Below are 18,346 nucleotides of genomic sequence, written 5' to 3'. Positions count from 1 at the left end.
CATCTAAAATGTGCTGCACAAAGCGTCAGAGTTAAGTTTCGTTTTTAAAACAAATTTAGAAACTTGAATTATGATTATAAACAAACTGTTGTGAAACATTAACTCTTTTGCGATGAATATGTTTTTGAATTCGAATCAATGTTAATGAAAAAAAAAATCATATCTTGAGTTGGGAATACGACTAAGAATTGTGATTACTATTTTAAAAGTAAGATCAATTGAGGCTTTTAAAATAAAGAACCACGATTTAAAAAAAAAAAAGAAATACGCTACTTAAAAAAGACATTTCTGATTTGATAACGATCCTATCGAAAAAGAGCATGCGAAGTATATCATTAAAGCAAAATGAACGTTAATTTGCAAACACAAACTAAAGTCACTCCATTATTAGAATGCTGGCAGAATATCAAATTCTAAGAAAAATACAGCTCTCTATTCGAAAAATATATTTTCTTACTTAGATATTGGACCAAATCGTTAGAAAAAAAACTTCTAGCTGAATAAACTGTCAAGAACCAAAGAACAACTCGTTGTACAGCAATCCATAAATTAAAGTCTGCACATTTTTTATCACTACTTCAACTTCTATAAAACTACCTTTTGCCACCTCTAAATTCTGGTGGTAATTTGAGGATTAAATTTATAAAGTTACCCACCTCTTATCGCTTGATGCAACTCTATAAGTAAACTGAACTTTTCAATTCTACAAGATTTGTTAGTTTTAAATAATAAGAATATGTCGCAAATACTAATTGAGATTCATCATTACGAGAAAATACGCTTCATTGGCTTGCCGAATTTCAGAAAGTTCCTGAACTCGTTAGAGTTCGAAGCGTTCTTCTCAAAATAATGTTAAATAAGCTTCATTTAGATTATTTGGTATTCACTCATTATTGATCTTGCTCAATGCATGAACAACATGCACGTGTGGCAGAGTGAAAGGATTATTGAAGGAAGAAATTGCAAATTTAAAATTGAGGCATTGAGAAGCAAAGGGATGTAAGTGGACATTTTCAAGTTTTGAGTGAAACGCGTATAAAGATTATATCCTAGGTAGGTTTTCATTGAAATTTTTTTCTAAGTTATGCTGTATAGCAGCACCTACTACGGCTAGTGCTATACTTGCATGTACGGCTGGTACCTACTAGTACTATATCTTGTTCCAAGACGGAGGAGGGGTTCACCTACAATTTGTACTGGATATCTCCAAATTTTAAATTTTGCTACTTGCATTCCTTTGCTTCTCACTACCTCAACTGATCATTGTGCTAGGAAAAATGTGTTAGAAATATTTCTATTGCTGGTATTAAAATCGAAAGTTATCAAAGAACTACTTTTTAAAATATCCTATCAGTTAAAACCAGGATATTATTTACGTTTGATTTTTTTAAAAACTAGAAAATGGCACGTCAAGGTATGACGGATGAAAATTGCTTCTACATTTGAATGAAGCATTTGCCTCTCTGGTGACACTTTGATAGTTGAAATTTTAACTCTAACTGCGGTGGAAAAATCCGAAACTGCAGTAGATAGCGTTAACTGTTTTCGTTTATTCATTCCCCTGAAATAACAGCCTTACCAGTTAAACAGTTAAGTTACCGGATCACAGTTATCTTCGTCAAAATAAAGTTTTTCCTTGCATTGTAAACATTTCCAAAACATATTATAATGCCGTGACGCGAGTTTCATTGTTGATGACGTCAAGAGCGTTACTCGATCATTTTCTATTATATATATGAGGATTACTCATAAAACCACGAAGAGTATACGGGAATGATAGAGAGACAAACTGTCCAGCGACGAGAACGATTGACACATACCGTATCACCCGCATTATCTGGCATGCCAGAAAAAAGCGAGGTCGACCACCATGACGGGAAATTCGAATTTTCCGGCATGCTGCATAATTCCAGGTTTATTTTGCAACAAAACCAAAGTTAATTTCCCTATTCAATTCCAATCAGAAAGCAAAACACTGTGAGGGAAAGAATTAATAAATCCCTAAAGTAACCTTCTTTCAAAAAAAAAAAAAAACGAACTGATGTGTGCATCACATGACTTCATTTTACTCCAATTTAATGTCATTTCCCCATTACTGGCAATTTTAATGTGATTCAATAGTTTACTCTCTAAATATCACGAACAGTGGCGAAAAAAGAAAGATTTATAAAAAAAATCGCCAAATTTGTCGCCAAGTTGACAACAAAACTTAGTGACCAAAGGACTGGCGTTATCGCCAAGTGTTCGCCAAAGTATAACACCACTTGAGTTTACATCGAAATTAGCAGTGATTTCCCCCCAAAAAGGGGCAAAAGACCCCTTTAGAAACACCCGAATGCAACCGAAAGGAGAGATGCACAACTAGACCCCACTAGGAGTCTACGTTCCAAATTTCAACTTTCTAGAACTTACCGTTCTTGAGTTATACGACATACATACGCACATCCGCTAATACGCACATACATACTTACGTACATACAAACGTCACGACAAAACTCGTTGTAATTCAATCGTCAAAATGGATATTTTGCGTGTCTGTACATTCTTAGGCACTTATCCACGTGTGGTCGAGTCGAAAAAAAACCCTCAACATTTATTTGGGGGTGAGCAAAATGGAAATTAAGGTCGATTTGTAAGTGAAAATTTTTTCGCGAATACAATACTTCCTTTTTTGTAAAAGGAAGTAATCAAAAGTGTATTTTATACAATACATGCTTGTTATTTGTGATAGGTCATTATTAAATTTAATTATATGCCTTTATAGTAATCAATTCAAAAGCAATGATCATTACTTCGATTTGTTCATATTTTTTTTAATGAATTATTTTAGGTTTGTTTTAGGGAGGTAAGTTTAATTTTTATTTCTTAAATAGCTGTAGTAAATTCTTTCGCACTGGTTTAGGAGTAGTAAATGTTAGCTTACTCAGTTTTAATTTAATTTTTATAAAATTATTCGTTACTAAATAATATTTTTCTCTTGTTCAAATAAGAAATGACATTGTTAGTAAATATTTTTACAAAATTAAACTGTTTATCTTATACATATAAAATCTGAGTATCTATCTATCTATCTATCTATCTATGTCCAAGCTTCTTCTCCCGAACGACAGTGAACTGACCATCGAACCAGGTATCGATGGATTCGTCATCTTCCCGTCTTCATGTTTGGCTATTTAACATAATCCTCCGATAATAATTAGCGGAGATATCAATTAAAAATTATTAATTATGACTCTTAGATTTCAAAATAAAATCCATATTTTTCGAAGGCTTTCCTCCATTCAAATTATTATTCAGTGCTTCAACTCAACTTTCCGGATGAACGCTTTTATTAAAATTTACAGCGTGAAGAAAATCATTCGCAACTCCAACGAACTATAGGGGGCACTGCAGTCACTGTTTAATGGCGGAATTGAAAACTAAAACAAACGCATGTGGTAGCGAAGAAAATGCTAAAAGTGTTGTGATTTTTGTTCGTATGTATGATTTTTTCGCTTTATTCGTTTGAAAAGATTTTTCAAAGTCTTGTGGATATTCTGACCCATATAGAAAGAGATTAGAAACCAAAAAGTATTACGAAAGTAAACAATTAATGTAGAACACACAGTAAGTTGTTCTGAAGCAGCCATTTTCACGATGTTGAATTCGGAATTCATAAATTTTTGGTTCGCTTCGAACGGCATTTTCATTTTGTACCGTTTTTTCTATACATTAGTACATATTAAGTTCAGTTTCGTGACATTTCCAGCATTTGTTGACATTTTTGTCACATAGTGCACATACGTGGCAGACTGTCAAGAGTAACATTTAACACTAGATAATTTATTTCTATGACTATATGATTGGATATCCAAAGAAATCATGCATTTAATTCATTCGTCATGGAAATAATTTACCTGATATGCGAAATCTTGTCAAGATACATTATTCTTTCACATAATTTTAAAACCATAACACTATAAACAGATTTTTGGCGAACTTTTATTTTTTATTGTTCAAATTCTTAACGTTCTTTCTGGATTTTTCAATCTGTTCTGCGATAAATATTTTCAAGAAAATTTATTTGCATACTGTCTATTTCAGTAGGATACTGTAGTAACAAATTTTATTTAAATCATTTATGTGGAATTAGGTTAAAGAAAAGTGTCCAGTCAATGTTGTTAAGTTCGTTTTTTTTTCATCGAATTGAAAAACTGATATTTATTCAAATTCACTCAGAACAAAATAAATAAAATGTGTACTCACAGTTTATATATGGTGGTAGTTTTCTTTTCAGTTGATTGACCATTATTTCTTTTTACTTATCGAATTCTGTAATCTTACTACCATTTTATTCCACTCATGATAAAAATTAAAAATGGTTTAACTAAAAACGCGAAAACTCGCCAAGGCTACTTTGCTTGCACAATACTAAAACTACTATAACCCTAAACAAATTTGGCGAAACCTTTCAGCTGAGAATAAAAGGAATAAAGTAAATTCTTTCTCGGTGAAACATTTTTCATTTTGTTCTACGATAATAAATTCAAGAAAATATTTTGCATACTGTCCATTCCAACTAAATGCTGCTGTAAAATATGATTAGTTAAATTAATTTAAGATTAAAAAAAACTCATATTCTTACAAATTCATACAAAACAATAAAAAATTTTACCTGGTATTACGTTATCCAATTTTGTTAATCCAGACTTTTCTTGTTTACGCTTCCACCATTTAATACTTTTTTGAAAGAAATAAGAAAAACTAACATTATTTTGAGAAGCTCGAGAATACTACTAAGGGACGAATTAATTTCTGTAGCTGAAAGCAAACTAAGACACATCGATTGCGTTAATAAATACTCAGAACAAACTGCCTGTGTTTACGTCAACAGACACACGTGATGCGCAACGTGGCAATGTTTTAGGTGCAGACGCAGTTTTATAAATCACCGCAAGGTAGCGTATTCGAGCGCTGGAGTTCCGAATTGAAAAGAAACATCTGTTGCAATTGTTTTTCTCGAATATAAAGAAATAAAATTAGGCTTTTGTTTTAAGGCTTTTCCTGTAATCAGGGTGTTTAAGTTGTTTACTTTTCGATTATTTTGCCGTAATCTGCAGCAAAATTTTGCTGTTTTTTTTTTTTTTTTTTGTTCAAACCTGATTGTTAAATACGCGTCACATGACATAACTTTCATTTTCGAGGAGGACCGTGCACGTCGTAAAGTAAATGAGTGATTTACAAGTTATTTGAGTTCTTTGAGGGTTTGTACCTGGAAAACGGATTGATGTAATTCTTGTACGACCATGTGGATAGAATCCATCCAAATATTTATCTGAGTGGTATGTTGCATTAATAAACACCCGGGCAACGCCGGGTAGTAGACTATTTTATGTAAAAAGCGGATTGTTATTGTGCATAAATATTTCCGATATAGTCTATCAGATGTAATTCAGTTTAACGTGAGTAAAGATTATAGTTGATAATGCATATATTTTCCCCTTTTGTGCTGACTGAAAATGTACTCATAACTTGTATCATTGATAACGATTATTAACGTTGATGAGGTGTTTTGGCAAAAATATGTTTTACTGGTGTTTTGCAAACCTTGCTTTACGCGCATTTATTTATTCCTTAACGCGTTAGAAACTAGTGTCAGTGTACTACAAAAGCATCAACTGGACTGCTCTTACATTTTTTAGGTAGCCCGTGCAACGCCGGGCACGCAGCTAGTTAATACTAATAAGATATGTATAGAGCTTATATTCATTTTAATACTGAACATATGTTTTTTATAGTGTTATTTTTTTTCTCCTAACCTCGATTTTTCTGGCATGCCGGAACAGACCAGGCAAGTGTTATTGAAAATCTGGCGATCCCCGAATTTTGCAGCATGCCGGATAATGCGGGGTAATACGGTATTTAAAATTTCTTTTAAATATCTCCTTTATTTTTTTTCAATAATTTGCGTAATTAATTTTTTCTCTATTTTTTAATGTTAAGATTTTTTTTCTTAGTGGAGATTTTAGTCCACTTATATGTTTTGTCAGTTGCAGTTACGAAATAAGGGAATATTAAAAGTATTATGTTTATGTATGTGGTTTTAGTTAATTGACAAATTGCGAAAACATTTAATTTTTTTAATGTCTTTAATAGCATGTAGGTTAAATTTTGTTTAAAAAGATTTAAACATCTTCAAAATAAGTTCAGTTGCAATGAAATTGGCAAAACAGATTTTCCTTTTAAATGATGTATAGAAGCTTTAGTAAAAGTAATACCTTAATTAATATCGCGTTTCAAGTTTTAATACAAACAAATTGGTTTCATCACTAGATCATCCAAAACATACCATGCTAAAATGTCTGATGTAAATGTGACTTCTGAGATAAATCAGCGGAATTATATTTAAAATAAAAAAAAATTAATTTGAATTTTTGGCATCTTGAATTCAAATTATGTTTTTCGCAATCACGAGCGTGTGTGTTTGTGTAGGCGCATGTGTGTGGGTGCGTGGGTGCATAAGTGTATGTATGCGTGTGTGTGAGTGAGTGTTGTGTACGTGCGTGTGCGTGTAGGTGTTCGTGTGTGTGTATAGGCGTTCGTGTGTGTGTGTGTGTAGGCGTTCGTGTGTGTGTGTGTAGGCGTTCGTGTGTGTGTGTGTAGGCGTTCGTGTGTGTGTGTAGGCGTTCGTGTGTGTGTGTGTGTAGGCGTTCGTGTGTGTGTGTGTGTAGGCGTTCGTGTGTGTGTGTGTGTAGGCGTTCGTGTGTGTGTGTGTGTAGGCGTTCGTGTGTGTGTGTGTGTAGGCGTTCGTGTGTGTGTGTGTGTGTAGGCGTTCGTGTGTTTGGGACATGGACGCCACCGCCCAGCAAAAGTGGATTCCGGGGGACAGTGCTCAGGACCAGCTGCGCCGCCGCCGGTGGACGGTGGTGCTGCAGGCCTGGTCCAAGCTAAAAAAGGCACGGAAGCCAAAAACGGTCAAGTGAGAACAATAAGCAATCGTGATTGCTCAAAAAAAAAAAAAAAAAAGCTTTTTGAGATAATAACGGATTTTTTTCCCCAATTGTTTAAAAATAGAACTGTGACTGCACTTCTTGCGTATTATTTAAAACTGCAAATAACTTGTGTAAAATAGGTTGATTAAATTTGCTCAGCGAAATTTTCACTGAAGGATATTAGAATAACGGTTTGATAATTGTGGAAGTAAGGAGGTTATTTTACAGCAAATAACTACAGATGAAAAACTTAATGGCTTAGTTCTCGATTCCTTTCAGACTACAAAATCTAGATTTCACACAAACATTCCATTTAAAAATGAATTTCTTGACGCTTCGGAACTTAAAATATTCCAGCTTAGATACCTGTGGCAAAATTTCAGCTCAATCCCAATATTTATATCAAAATCAAACTTACTTTCCCATAACATTTCCTGAACTTCAGCTCAAAGTATTTCTTTTCATTTTAAAAACTTTTTCAGACGCGTGATTTTAGCGTCTTAAAGCAACCTTTCATCCGTAGGCTCTTTTGTTTGATTTGCGTTTGAAAGTGTTGAATTGAATTCACACTACAAGGGGAAAAAAGCTTTTCGCTCCTCAGGGCTGTTTTTGATCTTAGTCTTAATGCACTTAGGAATTATACACCGCTCATTACTTAGGCAAATTTAATCTTCGTCTTCCAAAGTTTTCTCACTTTTACAGGGGATTTTCATTAGAATAAAACAAATATTAAAAGCTTTTTAGAAAGTGAGTTTCTTTGATTTCAAGTTTTGTTTATTTTTCAATCTTTTATGAGTTTAAAGCCACTTACTTATTAAGTTCCAGAAAGACAAACTATTTTTCTGGTTAAATGCATTTGAATGTTAAGATATGCATTTATTTTTCTTGAAGATAAGTTTGAGAAAGAAGGAGTTAAGTAATTTTTTGATATATACTACCATTTTGAAAACGTTAAGGTAGAAAAAGAACAATAACAATTTTTAACAAATTCATTTCGTTTTAATTTACTCAAAATATTTTTTAGTCATGTGCTTGGTAATAAACCAAAGTAGTGTAAACAATTAAAAAGCTAAACATGTTATTTCCAATAAATCTAAATGAATGCAAAATATTCACATCTATGATTTTAAAATGTATTCTAATTTTCTTTCTAGTTAAATAAGAAATTCTCCAATATTTTTCTTTTTTATTTATCTAAAGGGATATAAGTAACTACCTGATATGCCGGCGTCGAGTGGATTTAAAATTCAAAATATGAAATCCAGGAAAAGAAACAAACAACATGGGAATAAGACAGTTAGAATTAAGAGCGCTGTAAAATGTAATTGGTACCCTTAAGTTTTGGTTTATAAATATTATGAAAATATTATTGTTTAAAAAGTTAATGACAAAAAGCTAAATACAAATGAAAAACAAAAAAGGTATGAGATGCAAGTATACAGATGCGATATGGGGTATTTGTTAGAGAATAGGGTAAAATAAGACGAAACTTTTGGGTGAAAAATGAAATTTTAAGATGTAAATGTGATAATGAAAATAAAATATGATGTGCGAAATTTTAAAATGAAACTGCAATAATTCAATTCTACTAATGAATATATTAATAAAACGTTGAGAACTAGGTTTTAAGGCGCGTAAAGCTAGTCTGTTACTTTTAGATTCTGTTCTAGTGAATAAAAATTAATCCGCTATTGCTATTCTAAAGGAAGGAGGAAATTCACGGTTGACCTATACACATATTTGTTAACAAAATTTATTTTAGATGATTTTATTTCTTACCATTTCACACACCTGCTTCTTGGATATTTCTATTTTTAGCCTACTTTCATAGTAAAAGTCAGAAAAAGAAGAAAAAAGCATGAAAGAAGGCTTAATGCATCTTAAAAATATCGCGAAAAACAAAAAAAAGTCAAAAATAAATAAAATAATTAAATAAATATCGAAAAATTAAAAATTGGAAAGTAGGGTATTGAGATGGGGAAAATGTCTGTCGGTCTGTCTGTCTGTCCCCCCCCCCCTAATAACTTTTGAATGAATAGTCCGATTCGAACAAACTTTTTTTTGTTCGAAAGATCTCGACAAGGACACCTCATTCCCGTATTTCACTTTTTGATTTGAACTATTTTTTGTTCAATTTTGAACAGTTCAAAAAAACTTAACATTAGCTCCTACGGGGAAATTCGAGGCAATTCTGAACTGTGAGGCGAATTTGCTTCCAACAAACTTTATAGGAAAAAGCTTTTGATGAAAAACTTGTATACAAAATATCTTTTTGATTTGAACAATTTTCCGTTCAATTTTGCACAGTTCAAATCCCTTAATATTAGCGCCTACGGGGAAACTGAAAGTCAATGTAGATTCCGTACTTGAAGGCGGATTTACTTCAAACAAATTTTGTTGGAAATAACTCTTGACGCCAAACTCCAGACTCCGACTCCGAGAATTTAGGGGCACCTGACTCCGACTCCTGTGCCCGACAATTAATCGAACTCCGACTCCCTGACTTCAACTCTGACTTCGTAGCTTTGGCAAAAATTTATACACGAAGGACAAATGACTGAGTCCGATTCTCGGGTATTCGACTCCGACTCCTTTATCTAAAATGAGATTGACTCCGACTCCGATTCCGCAGCTATGATTTTAACTGTGAAATAATTATTGTTGATATGACTTTTTTTGTTTTTACGCTAAAGTTTTAATTTAGGTATTTAGTTTTCGGGGAATAAACTCGAAGTCATTTATGTTTCTACATAAAGATATGCGCAGACGATTTTTTTTTTTTTTTTGACAATGAAAAGTATTTCTTTAAGTTGACATTTTTTTGTTTTTATTTTTTTGGTAAGTGCATTAATTAATTTAAAAAATTATATTTGGCAACAGGGGAAAAAGAAACCATTTTTTTATATGTATTTATTTTAACGAGCTTATTAATTTTAATTATTATTTTTTAGTTTTGAAAGCTGTTAAAGATTTTTTTAATGGAAAAAAGTGTATTAGCTGCTTTGTTTAAAAGTTTTTTTTTTACGCATTCAATTTTTTTAGATGAGTGAGGAATATTTTATACCTAGAAATCAGCTTAAAGTATTTTAAAAATATGTTTGTAAAAATTTGCGATTTTCGCTATTTTTGAGAATATTGATCAGGTGCTAGAAAGTAGTATGAGTATACGGGAAAGTAGGCTCGTCTAGTTCTAGACAGAACTTCTTGTTTAGCTTTGTTAATTTGAAATAACTTTGAAATTTTTCGTTGTTTGAAGAAAATGTTTCAACGACTTTCCCCCGACAGCAAACACAAACCAACATACATTACATTTAACATTTCTTCTGTAAAATGGATCCAAATCTTGTATTAATGCATCCATTGTAAAATGCATTTTGTTTTTTTCCTATATAGCGGTACCCGCAAGATTCTACCCGTAGTAGATAGGTCATTTCATTCGTCTGTATATTTACAAATAATGAATAATGAATTTCTCGCCAATATGCTCTGTTAATTTGTTCGCCCATCTTATAAGAATTTGCTAGTCCTCAACATGGTAATTTACTTGTCCGTGTTATGGTGATTCGCTCGGTCCAGAGGAATTAAAACCACTAATTGTGGTAAAAATAAATTCATAGAAAAAGATCAGAATTGAATTCTCGAAAAATCACTTCGATGTGCACACTGAGGCCTTCGAGATAGGAAGGCCATCCAACTAGCAAATGACGTCATCGTTTGTCGATCCACAATGAATATCGGGAAGTGAGCACTTCAATTAGTATTTTGGTTAAATAAAAATATTTGGTTTATTTATTATTGTCTTCTATTATTTTAGCAGAATTAAAAGTTCTTCTTTTTCATTTGAAAACATAAAAAAGAACCGATAATCATACATAAAAAAAATACACTGAGCTTAATTCATAGTATTTTACATAAAAACATTTATAAGTCTTACAAAGTATTCAAATAACTAAACACGATTTTATTTTACAATCATGTTAAAACAAAGTGATAAATAAAAACAGTTTTATTTTTCATTAGAAATTTTTTTTAACTAATCGCATTTCAACTACTCGTATATTGTAATGAAACATTAAGTCTTAAGAAGTATACAAATAAATAAATGAACTTTCATTTTACAATTACATCAAAACAAAAAATAATTTTACTATTGTGTTTGAATAAGAATTAAATGAAATTTTAAAACATAAATAAACATTTTTACTTAAGTAAACGGGAAACATGACTGCAATATGTTTCAAAGACACAACATCAAATTAAAGTACATAATACCAGATTATTAATGTTAACTTAGCTGAGCAAATTTATGCTTTTAAAAAGACGTGAATACTTGGGTGCCATCCCCCAAAGTAAACGGTGCCCTACCCCCTTCAATTATGAAAACTTCAAAAAAAAAAAAAAAAAACATCTGCATCTTTCTTAAAATTTCAAGGGCACAGTTATTTATAACTATAGCCGTTGAAAAGCTCTCATTATTATGAGACCATGATTCCGACCCCCCCCCCCCCCTTCGACGGGCACTCTCGAAAAATTACACAGGAATTCAACTTGAAAAACGTTAATTAAAGAATGAATTATACAACATCATATTCAATATCTAAACAGCCTTTTTTTTTTTCGAATTCGGCTTTTTTTCCATTTTCAACTTTTTCTGCTGCTAATGATTCTTGTGTGTGTGTGTGGGAGGGGGGGGGGCTTTAATAGTTCATCATTTTAGGCTTTTGAAAAATTATTTTAAAAAGCATTAATTGATGACAAAGTAACCTTTTTCAAAAAACTTTTCATAGAATCACCATTTTAGCAACTTTTTTTAATACTTAAAACCTCATATATGTTAAATTTAGATCAACACTTTGCTGAGTATGTCTTTTAAGAATTCAATGTGACAGTTTTGTGACAGGGGGAAGGGAGGGGATAACAAGAAGTGACATCACGCGTTGTTTATAACAATATGCTCATGTTGAACAGCGTTACATGTAACAAGAAGGAGGGGGGGGGGATTTGTTCAAAATTTTGCAACATACTTTATAGACAGCCATTTAATTCAATTCATGTCACAGTTTCAGAGTTCCTGAAAGCTTATTAACAGAAAATCCAAGGAGTTCAAAAAATATGTAGTTCAAGATATTTTGCCCTTTTTAAGCATAAACAAACAAGCACAGAGCATTTGGCAAAAACACGTTGTGTATCCACTGCTCAAAATTAATCTTTCGCAAACCCAGAAATTATGAATACCGTTAACTTAACCACAATGTGTGCATAAATATCATAAAACTTAAAGACAACAGTGAAAAAAAAATATATATATATTTTTTAATTTACGCACAGAACTAGCTTGTTTGAATAACATTGCAGGGGCGTAGTTGGGGGGAAATGTTTGAGTATCGAACCCACGATTTCCGGTGTTCAAATTTAATCTTCTACCTCAGAACTACGGAAGCCCATCAAGGAATGTTTTTAGATCAAAATAACACATGCTAGCGTATGAAAAAATTTAATCGAAACCGAAAATATAAGATTAGTTCAGTTAAAAGCCTGTTTCAATAAACTTGTTTACATATTAACTGAATATCAACACCAAGTTACGTTGCTTCTGATAGCAACAAGTAAATTTGCAGAAAATTTTGACATATGTATATTGTCAGCTTGGAAAATCCATTTCGAATAAATGCGTATACAAAGTTGAAAAAATAAAGAAATAAAAAGTTGCAAGTTAACCGTTTCAATTATTAAAGCAGTATACTGAAATTACAAATTACAGACAAAGATATAAGAAAGAAAACTAACAATTGTTTGTCTAATGGAGGAAAACTTAAGTAATCTTAACTGTATAAAATGTAAATTTGTTTATCTGAGAAAAGTACTTACCTCAGAACTTTAAAATTTATTCCATGAGGCCCCAGCTTTTTTCTTCACATGCAGGTTGTTCGGAAGCGGAAATCGCTGACTCGCTTTCACTCAGAAGACACTTAAGAATTATATTATATATATATTTTTTAATTGCTTCTACATTCCGGTACGTGGAAAGGAAGAGATAAATCCAACAGTATTGTATTCAAAAATGGGCATCCGAAGTTACATATTTCCTATTTCATCTATATCAACCAGAGCAAGCAATACTACTGGTTACTTGTAAACTGCACTGCTTTCAAAGTTTCGCGCCAAATTCATAGATCGACGACTGGTGGCGTAACGAAGCGAGGAGGGGGGGGGAAAGGAGTTGTCTGGCCTGTTATCACGTGGGTCTCGTGCACACCCTCATGCTACAAGCTAATTTTGCACCGAATTTCCTGAAAATCCTCCGTACGGTTTAAGGGCTTTGCGCGTCACAGATATCCAGACAGAGATCTGGACATAAATCCCGACAGAGATCCAGATATCCAAACAAACTCTAAGCTTTATTTTTAGTAAAGATAAGGAAATAAAATTTCTTAATTCAGCAAATTTTTTAAAGTCAAAATGCCAAATAGTTTTTTACGGATAAGGTCAAATATTACTTTTTATAACTGACAAATTACGCACAAGGAATAGTTCAAAGGAAATAAAGATGCATTTTTGATGCAACTAGTAAAGTACTGAAACTTCTTTCACAATATCAATATTTTCAGGAACTACTTCTCTGATGTATATTTTATGAAATAATTTATTTTATTTTACTTAAATTTTTACAATGATGAGTATTGATAAAACAAGAATAAACAAAAATAAAATGAAAGATGTAAGATTAAAAGATGATATAAAAGTTAAAAAATGATATGTCAATAAAGTCATACAGTAAAATTAAAAATCGATGTTTTTACTTCCTTTTACAAAAAAGGAAGTGTTGTATTCGCGAAAATATTTCACTCAAAAATCGCCTTAATTTCCATTTTACTCACCCTCGAATGAATGGTGAGTTTTTCTTCGACTCGACCACAAGTGGATAAGTGCCTAAAAACGTATAAGACACGCGAAATAACCATTTTGACGACTCAAGAAGAAAAAACAGCTAGTTTTCTCGTGACCTCTGTATGTAGGTACGTATGTGCGTATGTGAATGTGTGCGTAAGTGCGTATGTGCGTATGTATATCGTATAACTTAAGAACGAAATGTCCTAGAAAGTTGAAATTTGGTAAGTAGACGCCTAGTGGGGTCTAGTTGTGCACCTCCCTTTTCGGCTTCATTCGGATGCTCCAAAGGGGTCTTTTTCCCCTTTTTTCGGGGGAATCCATTGTTAATTTTGATGTAAACTCAAGTGGTGTTACAATTTGGTCGACACTTGGCGATATATCGCCAGTCTTTTGGTCGCCAAGTTTTGTCTCCAACTTGGACACAACTTTGGCGATTTTTTTTATTCATTTATTTTCTAAATTTGGTTTCAATTTGGCCACTGTTGGTGATATTTAGAGAGTAAACTATTGAATCACATTAAAACTGCCAATAATGGGAAAATTACAATAAATTGGAGTAAAAAGAAATTATGTGATGCACACATCAGCTCGTTTGCGGCTAGTTTTCGAATATTTCTCCACATATGCCGAAAGTCCAGTGTAATACAGCGATTCAAACCACATACGTTTTCCCACTTTTTCAAAAATATTGAGAAATTAAAATAAATATTGGGAAAGAGTGTGATCACGTAACTATTATAATAATTATTATCAATTAAAATTATTGAAAGGAAATAATAAATAAGAAACCTTTAAATTAATATTTAGGCAACCAGTTTCATACAAAACAAACATGCAGAATGTGAAATATGCATGTATATGTAACTTTTTCACATTATTTAAAATTTTTGTGCTATTAGTTTTTTTTCCTCTGAAGTTTGCAAAATGTTTCAAATTACATCTTATAATCAATCTAATTATTTTCTTGATTAGGTGCTTAGAATCGTTTTCGTTTACACTTCGTTAGCAATATCGTAATTAAAATTCACTTGGCACACAAAGAACCTCTCCAAAAAAAAAAAAAAAATGGAAACAACGTTTTAAATAATTACTTTGAAGGAATGGAAAAGATGTTTTATTTATTATTTGAAAAAATAAACAAACTCGAAAGAATGTTGAAGAAATAGAGAAAAAATACTTAGTCTTTTCTTCAATTAATTACAATAAGATGACTGTTAATTGTTTTCCGTTTTTATGAACGAGAATTATTTAAGGTAAATATTTTTTAAACATATTTGTTACAGGAATAAAGTATTCATTATTAACTGCTTGAGTCTGAGAATTTTTAAAAGAAGTAAGATATTTTTTTTCAGAATAAAAATGTTTTTATTCGAGTAAAATATCTTTTTGAGATAAATGCAAGACATAATTTGACAATACTAATTTCTAGAAAGAAGAATATAAATAAGTAGAATTGATGAAGTTAAAAAAAAATTTTTAAGCATTTTTCTAAGCCAATATATAAATTCAGGGACACTATTAATACTTAGCATTTTTTCGTTTTGGTTGTGTTGTAAATAAAATTTATAATCAATACATCAATTTAGTAATTGGTGTAATAATTGTTATTAGTTATTTTCGGCAGCTTTGAGTTATATATTTAAACTTCTTTCCATCTTATACGCATTATTTCAACCGAACTTACAATCAAACACATAGCACAGGTTTGAAAAGAATCACTTTTGCTTGAAAATGAACTACTCAACGAATTTCCCCTCCACATGATGTATGGCTTGTCATATCTTCTCAAAAACTTTGCAATTCCCCCGCTTTCCTAAAGGAAGAAGCGCTGTTTTGCAACTGATCTTGTTTCGATTTTTACAAACATTGCTTAGGTTTGTGAGCTCTTGTCGTTCTATTGATTTTTTTCTTAGAAATTCCCTCTTTTTAAGTTCTTTAAGAAAAAAAGCGAGATAAAAGAGAGTTCAGAAAGGTGCTAGAGTATTTCAAAGAGCATTGAATGTGTATTCGCTACATATTATTATTAAATAATATGCACATGCGCATATTATAGCTTCGATCTCTGTTCATGATATTTATAAAGGAAAGTAATAATTTTTTTTTGAACGAATGAAAAATACAAATACTAAATGCATTCGGTAGAGGAATTCGAGGCAAAGCTATACAGTTCAGATAGCGTACTTTTTTCAAAATGAGCAAATTGGAGATTAGTTTAAAAAATTACTGCTGATAAAGAAGTAACAATGCATTTTCTATAACACCGCTTGTGTTGAAACATTATTTTAAATTTGGTGGTAAAAATGGTAGTAAATTCGATGCTGTGAGTAAATAGAGGGATGTCAGTGGACATTTTCAAGTTTTGGGTAAAGTGCGTTTTCAGCTCCGATTCTAAGTAGTCTTTAATTGAACAGTTTTATTTGAATAATGCTCTACAGCGACACCTACAAGAGTTACTAGAACTACTTCTTGGCCCAAACCAAATGTTCCCTTTTTTGTACACTGTAAAAAAATTCCGAGACGTTACTGACTATTTCCGTGTAACGTTTCGGGATTTGAATGGTTTTTATCCACTTCCTGGAAATGTCAAGTATCATTGTCAAAAAGTTTCCTGAATGGCTACAAGTTGTCCGAATGCAGACTTTTCTCTGTTGTAAAAAATATTTTTAGCTCCCAGTTTAAAGAATCACTGAGAGTATTTATGAGCTGTACCGGCTTTAGCTCGCATACGGCTCGTCCATGCTGACTGAACTCCCAAAGGGAGCGAATAAGTATGGGCTACGTAGCTTTGCAAGAATTGCAATCAGGTAAGATGCTTGATACTTAAAGCAATTCTGGCTTAGCTTTGGCCACGTTTGCTTTACTGTTTTTGGAACTGTTTTGATAAATCAGGAAGGTCCCAAGCTTTTATATTAATCCTAATTAAGATTATCCTGAAGTTCCAATGGCACGATTGGCTTTAAACGGGAAGATTTCTGGATTTTCCAGGAAAGTTACTGAGTTTTAACGGAAAGCGTTCCTGGGTTTTGCGAGGCATGTTACTGGCATAGATTGGACACATCAGCTGCCTATTATTTTCCAGGAACGTTTCTGAATCGTTTTTCCAGTGTAGGGAAAAGTGAAAAATAAAACTTTTTAAAAATAAAATATTGTTCGTTTTTCAGGAGAAGGACATTGGTTTCGAGTTTGTTACGTGGTATCCGACGATTCTGTTTCGCTGCTATCGGAAAAGTTTTATGATCATAGAATTCGGCCGCAATACCAGCGGTTTTCAAAATCAAAAAGTAACGAAAATAACAGCAGACAAGCGCACACTATTTTTTATTTTATGGGTTAAAATATTTTTTGTCAAATGGAGGAGTAAAAGCATGAATAACAGAATAATTATATAATGAAGCAATAAACGAATAAATGAATAAAATAATCAATGTATGAGAACAAAATACATGAGTGACTGAAATAGTAAGTCATAAAGAAAATAAGCGAATGAATCAAGAAATAAGTGAATTATGAAGCGAAGGAATGTAAATAAATAAATTAATAAACACTGTAAAAACGATTCAGAAACATTCCTGGAAAATAATGGGCAGCTGATGTGCCCAATTTCTGCCAGTAACATATCTTTGAAAAACCAGGAACGTTTTCCGCTGAAATTCCTTCCTGATATTATCCGGGAAGCCTCCTGAAAAATTCAGAAATCTTCCTCTTAAAAGCCAGTTGCGTCATTAGAAAACTAGAGTAAATTTAAGAAGGTATAAAATAATAGCTTAGCATCTTCCTGATTCAACTCCTGAAGGACAAGAAGAATAATTTTCTATCGTGTTTTCCTTTTACTGATCCATTTTACTAAGCTTTAAACATTTACTTCACTACTTGTAAATCATCGCCTTATACTTGTAACTTATAAAAGGTAACTCCTCTAATTAAATAAATGGACTACATAGTTACACCTTTGCTTGAGTCTGCGAAATGTAAATGTGGATTGCAGAAACACAGGAATATAAACAAATTATATGCGAAACTTTTTCATACAAAACAAAAAAAAAAAAAAAAATTCTACAAAAACAGATTGACAATACTTGTCAAGTACTGCACAGTTATACTTCAAGCATTACCTCATCAATGAAATTCCTTCACTCTACTTGTCAAGTATATACTCGAAAGATTTTAGACTATAAACAAACTTAATTTGCTTGATTATTCGTTTACTCCATTAATTGAAATTTTCCACCATATGAACGACGTCAATCAAGTTCATCTAAGTTTTACGAAGTACATACGTAGAACAATACTTAAATACTCATTACTAATTTACCAAATACATGTAACGATATCTATGATTATTATTCATCACATATATACTATTCAAACAACACTGTAAAAAAATTCCGAAACGTTACTGGTTATTTCCGTGGAACGTCTCGGGATTTCACACGTTTTCACCTATTTCCCCGTAAAAACAAGAATCATCGCAAAAAAGTTTCCTG

The sequence above is a fragment of the Uloborus diversus genome, chromosome 8 (assembly GCF_026930045.1).
Source record: "Uloborus diversus isolate 005 chromosome 8, Udiv.v.3.1, whole genome shotgun sequence".
Lineage (NCBI taxonomy): Eukaryota > Metazoa > Arthropoda > Arachnida > Araneae > Uloboridae > Uloborus > Uloborus diversus.
The sequence above is the reverse complement of the archived record's forward strand: the minus strand, read 5'-3'. Positions refer to the sequence as shown.